The 7,801-nt window shown below is 32.7% G+C and overlaps 2 non-coding genes across 2 annotated transcripts; both read right to left on the reverse strand.

The window, feature by feature from the left end:
• Positions 1 to 3,747: 3,747 nt before the first annotated feature.
• Positions 3,748 to 3,820, reverse strand: TRNAA-AGC. The gene has a single exon. It is a non-coding gene; the product is annotated as a tRNA-Ala (tRNA).
• A 2,847-nt stretch (positions 3,821 to 6,667) lies between these two features.
• TRNAA-AGC lies at positions 6,668 to 6,740 on the reverse strand. The gene has a single exon. It is a non-coding gene; the product is annotated as a tRNA-Ala (tRNA).
• Positions 6,741 to 7,801: the final 1,061 nt, after the last annotated feature.

Genomic DNA, 7,801 nt, shown 5'->3' on the forward strand with positions numbered 1-7,801 from the left:
GTAATGATTGCTTTCATATTATTCAACCAAAGACATTTGATGTTTGAGATATGTTAGCAAATGAGCATTCATCTAGACATAGAGCTTGCTTAGAATTGTGTCTAGGCTTAAGGTTGATAGTTTGATTGATCATTTGTCATCCTTAGTTCGATACTTGATCACCCAAGGTCTAATCCCTATGCCCATGAGTTCTCTTTTCCCTTAGTCAAGAAAGTATCATTCTGTTATTGTTTTCTAGTATTAGTAGTAGTTTAAAACCCATCTAAATCATTGGTTGCACTTAGATTAAGTGAGTACTTGCATTCTCGGCGCTTTGATATCCCTCAGAACTGGTTCGACAATCACTATACTACAACATTTGTCTTAGGAGATTTGAAAACTCCTAACATCAGTAACTTCAAGTACAGTGTGTTCTTCTTCTTTGTATTTATTTTTATTTTGGTATTATGGGAAGATAAAACAATTTAATATGTGTCCATGTGTTCTACCGCAGACAAAGGAGTTCCAATATTCTTGCTGACGGCAATGAAGAACAATGATATTAATTCTAAGGAGGTACTCTATATGCAATTATGGTATTCATTTTGTATGCAAAACTCCCAATCATTACCATGGACAATAACTATAGCTTGATGTCCGTAACGTCAGGTCAAAGATGTTAAATGGTCCTACACTGATAAGGGATTCAAACTTGAGATTTTTTTTTAACTTAGATGCCTATTTTAAGAACATTGTCTTGACAAAGTCTTATCATATGATTGATGAAGATGACCCCATTGCTTGAGAAGGCTATACGGTAACTGTTCTACAATTTTTTTTTGCATATACTTCATATGATTATATATAATAATATTAAATCAGATTTATATAATGTTGGCCTCCAGCTCGGCGATGCTCTTGATCGGATTCAGAGAGATGGGCGACATCTCAAGCACTATGGCTGGAGCATTGTCCACTGCTAAGGAACCAAGAGCTTGAACTCAAATGTCAGGTAGATTAATTCTCTTCAAAATATTTTGATGTAAATAATGCATCTTCACTGCTCCGAGTTGAGTTTTTGATATATCACTAATACGGAGCTCCTCAAACCGTCAAGTAGGTGCCACATCAATGACATGGACAAACATTGCAACCGGTACTTTTACTACGAGCAGATGAAGAAATTCCTTAACTACATGTACCTGAAGATAATATGGATCACATGCATTCCTATTGCTTATGTTTTTCCCTAAATACTGCTTCTGTTTACACCTTTACCTCCTATTGCAATTTTCCATTAATTAAGTTAAACCTTTCCGAGTGCAACTCGAAGACCCCATACACCCACACATGAATCAGACATTTCTTAAAACAATTTATCGAGAACAAAAATATATGAAAACTATCTATTTATATAAAAAAAATAACTAAGTTATTTAATTTATTTGACAATTTTATAATTATTATAATATCTTCACTTATTAGTAAGTTTTTGCAATGGTGTGTTACTAAATTCAGATTTGATGAACGTTAATCTTAAATAAATAAAAACTATTCGAACTTTGTTAACAAAATACCAAGCGCAGATTACAACTTAGACATAAAAGGTTAATGATTGTGAAGTTTGGACAAATGTGAAAATAACAATGTCATGCCTACAATAACAATGTCAAAAAATAACAATGTCATACCTACAATCTCCGGTACGCAAATTTGCAATTACACCAATCGCAAAAGCATTATGCTAAATGCGCTAGGGTGGCAATGATAACCCGGTGATTACATGCACGGTGTAGAGCTGTGAAAAGAAGTCATCCATGTGAGAACATAAGGGACTCGGACAATAGAGGAAGCACTGCTGATGGAATGGTGATGGGAAAACAGTTGCTCCAAGTGAACCAAATGAGTCACATGTAGCTGACAAGAATACATGAGAGAATGCAGCAGTTCTGGAGGAAGGGCGCTCCACAAAGAAGAAGAGAAACAATGAGATTAACAAGTTTGAACTAAGATATTTTTCTTAAACCATGTCACTGCTTTTAATAAGTTAAGTTTGTCGCGCTAATCTGTTACTACTCGGTTATCAATGTAAAGAAATATTTGGGACCATTTTGACCACAATTGTTTTTTTTTTAAATTTATTCTTATTATCATAGTCAAATTAGAAGAAAAAAATTAATAAATTAAAAAATTAAAACATATCCATTTTCATGAAAACATTAATGGTCGAACAAGTATATAATCTCTAAATGGAATAATAAAACATATAGCAATTTTTTTTGAAAAAATAAGAAATAGTAAAATTTAATATTATTTTAAATTAAAGTTAAAATTTCAAAAGTTTGCCTAGCCATGGGCTATATAGCAATTTTTTTGAAAAAATAAGAAATAGTAAAATTTAATATTATTTTAAACTAAAATTAAAATTTCAAAAGTTTGCTACATTTAAATAATATTTATATTATTTACTCATTTGCTCACCTGTCGGTAGGTACTATCTGGTACTTAAATAAAATAAAGATTCAAATACCGTTCATTCTATATATTGTCCACATGGTACTTAACAGTATAAGTATGTTCTCTAAATAAAATATCAACTTTACTTTATGTTTAAATTTCAAGTAAATTAATTTTGTTACGACTAACGGTTTTTTATTCTACTTTTATTGAATCGATTAGTCACAACCATTTATGCTATTTCACTCTGAACTAATCAACTTCAAAACAAAGTAATAGCTTATAGTCGCTAACCACTATCAAATAGATCGGAAAAATATATCATTCTCATTCAATATATTTTCATTTTCATATTTTTGAACATATTCTATTTACTAAGATCATAAAATAAATTGTAAATTCATGTAAGAATAAAACATATGAACCCGGCGCGCACCGGAATACCACTAGTATTTAAATATTTCAGTCCCAAATAGAATCACGAAGCTAAAGTCATAAAGTATAAAAAACGAATACACCAAAAGCTTTAAGAAAATAAGAAAAAAGTAGAAAGAAAAGAGACAAATTGATAACAAACCACCAAAAAGTAAGATGCAATATTTTAACTTAGTCCCTCGGCTGATAATGTACTCAATCTGGCACTCCTGTTTTTCTTCCAACACTGTCCATATAACAGCGTGTGTCTTTCCCCACTCCCTTATGATGAAAATTGTCACTTTTTTATGTCTATGCATCATTCCTTTGCACTCAGAACATTCTTGAACTTTGAGAAACAATGAGAAACTAACAAAGTCCATATTCTCCGGCACAAGGGGAATACCTTTCTCTAAATAAATTCCTCCAAATACCCGGTTAAAAACTGAATGAAGGGAAAGTATAAAAAACACCCAGAGGTTAGAACATTTTTTACAAAGCTCTACATAAACAACATCTTGTTGCTTCCAAAGAGAAGACCATCCTTTTGACAAAACGCTTGTAGCTGCAGTCTCTTTTGTTGGAAGCAATGACAAAATAATCTTCACCAATAAATCATCAGGCAATTCACTGAAATTTCTCATATTGAAAGATTGCACACACAAACTTTTCTCCTGAGCCCTCCTAATACACTGTATGAAAATCAAAATCAAGTTTCGTGCCAAACCTTCTTTCTGTGTGACAGCAAAGTAAACCCTAATTCACAGACTTTATTCCTCTTGCAAGAAAGCTGGATACGTTATTATATGGGAACACAAAAATTTGACGAGTTATTTGCGCTTGAAACAGGGCCCGAGAAGTCCATTAAAAGAGCAAGATTAATAAGAAAAAGTTAAATGGAGATGCGGGGTATCGATCCCCGTACCTCTCGCATGCTAAGCGAGCGCTCTACCATCTGAGCTACATCCCCTTTGATACTTGAACGGTTTGATTATTCTAAACAAATACGATATCTTGAGAAGAAAAAGATCATATGCTCTGAACAGACGACAAGCAAACGGAAAACTTACAGTTTTGTATATTTCTGCTTTGTGTTATAAAGAGATTTCAGCTTAGAACTCTTTCCTTGCAGGTCTTTAACTTTTAGTCGCTTACTAGGCTACTAGCACAGTAACATTTGCTTCGGTTAGGGTTTAATTAGTTCAAACAAATCAACCTTAATCAGCAACTGGTTAAATTACCAAATATTCTATCTTGGCTCGTTCGCAATGCAATTAGGTCCCTCTTCCATGTTAATTTCATCTCCTTCAAAACTATACTAGAAGCAAAAAGATTTTTTTTTTAAGTTATAAAGTAGACAAAATATTGGTACATTGAATAGTTTATGAACACACAATATGTAGAAACAATACTTAATCAATCAAGCAGGAGGAGGTGATGAATCTGTTTGATGGTGGAAGAGTTTAGTTAATGCTCGACGCTCACAGTCCTGAAATGAACCTGTAGTTTATCAATCTCTTCAGCATGATTGAAATGAAACCGATGATCCAAACTCTAGCATGTTTTTTTTTGTGTTACCTTATACATGTTTAGGCGTAAATGGTCTATCGGGATTCAGTGTCTAAAGTTTAAGGTAAATGGATGCAAAAACTCAATTGATCTCGTGATGTAAACCGATCAACTTCATTGAACCAAAGGCAGGAGAAGGGGTTTAAGATTGGTGTATAAGCCCTTACAATAAAAGAACCTTCAGGTACATCTAACAACAATATGAGGAGGGCTAGACGGAGAGACCGCTAGAAATTCTCATGCTTTAAGAACATTTGCCCAAAGACCGGCTCTAATTCAAAATCAAATAAAAGCAAAACATACCAAAGGATGAAAAGACCACGAGACCTTAGCCTTTGAGATTGCTTATCCTTTGCATGATCAATATGAGATAACTAAATGAGTTACATATATACATGCGGAGAGATCCATCACATATAAATCACAGTGGAAAATTGGAAACTCGGTTACACGAAAAACATAATATATATTTCAGTATTTCACAATCCTAAGTAAAATCACCAAGCTAAAGTCTTTGAAAACGTACGAAAAAAATACACCAAAAGATCTAAGAAAATGTTTAAAAAGTAGAAAGAAAATAAACAAAGTTGATAACAAACCACCAAAAGCTTAGTTAAGTGAGATGCAATAGCTTAACTTAGTCCCTCGCCTAGTAACGTACTCAATCTGACCCTCCTGTTTTTCCTCTAACTTGGTCCATATAATAGTATGTGTCTTTCTCAACTCCTTTATGCTGAAAATGATAACTCTTCTATGTGTATGTATTCTTCCTTTGCACTCAGTACACGATTGGTCTTTGAGAAAAGATATCAAACTAACAAAGCCCATTTTCTCTGGTAGAGGAGGAAGATCTCTCTCTAAGCAAAAACTTGCAGCTACCTCGTTGGCAACTTTCCAAGAGGTCGGCGGAAGACTGTGATGCAACCAACTTAAAATTGTACAAAACATCCAGAGGTTAGAACATTTTTCACAAAGCTCAACATAACCAACATCTTGTTGTTTCCAAAGAGAAGACCATCCTTTTGACAAAACGCTCGTTGCTGCAGCCTCTTTTGTTGGAAGCAATGACAAAATCTTCACCAATATATCATCAGGCAATTCAATGAGATTCCTCATATTGAAGATTGCATACAAACCTTCCTGAACCCTCCTAATTCACAAGAGAGGAGAAAATAAATGAGTGGAGTTTGAGCGGTGCATCAGTAAGAGTGAACAGATGTTCTGCGAAGGTAGCGGACAGTGTAACCATGGATATGAGGTATCAGTCTTACGTTGCTCGAGGAGCTCCCGAGTGGATGTGTGCTTTGTTGGAAGATGATAAGCAGGGAAGATGATTAAGAGGATGGGTTTCTGGAAGATATGACGGGGAGGCTATGAAATATTCGTTCTGGTTGGATGGTGATATTCTTGGTTTAGTTCTCTATGTTTTTGCTTTTCTGTTTATGCTTTTCTCGGTTCTGTTTGGATGTTATAGTCTTTAGACTAAACTATATAATGCAATTTTTCAGAGTTAAAAAAAAAATAAATAAAAAAAATTATATTATCTAACAATAATTAATCTTTACTAACTTAAACCAATGAAAAAAAAATTTAAACTATATAGTTTATTTTAAAAATTAAACAAAATCTAAATGTTTAATTATTTACTCGATAATATAAATCTATGAAACAAAAAGTTTAATTTTTTAAAAACTTTCTAAATTTGCGAAATGTTACGAAATCTTTGAATATGACAATAAAACAATATTTGACTAATCTTTATATATATAGTTACAATTTTAATAATGAAATAATAATCCGAAAATATATATAGAAGAAGATACAAATATATGTGAAAGTTTAAAACAATCTATTCAATGAAAAAATATATCGTAGACTTATTATGTTTTAAAATTGATAGACATATATATTATAATATATACCAATTTAAAATTAAAAACAAAATATTTATATAAAAGTAAATGAAAACAAAAATCGGCGCAATCCGCGCGGATTGATATCTAGTTATTATTATTAGTGTTATTGTTTTACTGTTTGAAAATCAAATCAAGTTCCGTGCCAAACCTTCCTTCTATTCTGTGTGACGGTGAGGTAAAACCCTAATTCACAGAGACTTTATTCTTTTGATTTCTCTTGCAAGGAAGTTCGATACGTTGAGTTACTTTACACATATATGGGGGAACAAAGAAAACGGGGCTTGAAGCAAGGCCCGATGAGCCGAAGAGAGAATATTTAGGAAAAAGTTTATTGGAGATGCGGGGTATCGATCCCCGTACCTCTCGCATGCTAAGCGAGCGCTCTACCATCTGAGCTACATCCCCATTGATGTTAAACTGAATTGATTATACTTTATATACTAAATCACGAGTCACTCAACCAATAAAATTTTACCACATAATCAAAGAAATAAAAAAAATTAAAATAATAAAACAGAAAAAAATTAAAGAACGCAAAAGAACAAACGTTGCATTTTACGTGTTTCAATTCTAAGACAAAAGAAAAAAAAATCACTCCACCCCGTCGACACCTCCACGATCCAACATTCTCCGGATAACTACGGTTATTCTATCATATATATTCTCCTTATCTGATTCATGCAACGCTTCTTCTCCAAGATAAATTATTGATTCATATCATTTTTTTGTTCTGGCTTAATCTCAATGAATCTCACTCTTTTCTATTACTATGGCGTTTCTGTATCAAACCTCATTCGCTCACATGTAGGGTTTTCTCAAAAACTCAAGATTATTCTTCCTTTCCAAACCCGTACGTAAATCAAAGACATAGGTGAGTAGGAGATATATTGAAATTTCTCTGTATCTATGTTATTCTTCAAAAGCTTCTATTATGTTTAGCATTTGCATACTTAAAAAAATTGTATTCCATTGCTAACAAATAATGATTGACTGATGTAGATTTCAAAAGATGTGGAGAGGAAAAAATATATCTCTAATCTCTACCTAAAATTACTGTCAAGAAAAATAGAATTACAGGTATACAAGTACTTTATTTTACAGATATTTGTTTGTTTCTTCTGGCAAAAATAAAGTGAGTCATGAAGATAGTACATATACTATCACCATTCTTTTGTGGCTTTTGTTCAAAGCCTGACTTGAATAGCAATTATATCTTTCTTGGTTTATTTTCTAATGGCCAAAATCAACATATTTGAAAATTGGATGTGAAAGTAGAAAAGCTATAAACATAATTCTTTTAATATTTTCAAAAACAAAATTCATAATTGATATCTACACTCAGTCTGCTCTAAAAAAATTTTCAGGGTTGGCGCGGAAATGAATTTCCATAATATGATTCAGTTTAGACGGCTGTGTATTTATACAAAGAAAGTGGAACAATTTTCTGGTGCGGATGAAAGTTGAGT

The sequence above is a fragment of the Brassica oleracea genome, chromosome C7 (assembly GCF_000695525.1).
Source record: "Brassica oleracea var. oleracea cultivar TO1000 chromosome C7, BOL, whole genome shotgun sequence".
NCBI classification, from domain to species: Eukaryota; Viridiplantae; Streptophyta; class Magnoliopsida; order Brassicales; family Brassicaceae; genus Brassica; species Brassica oleracea.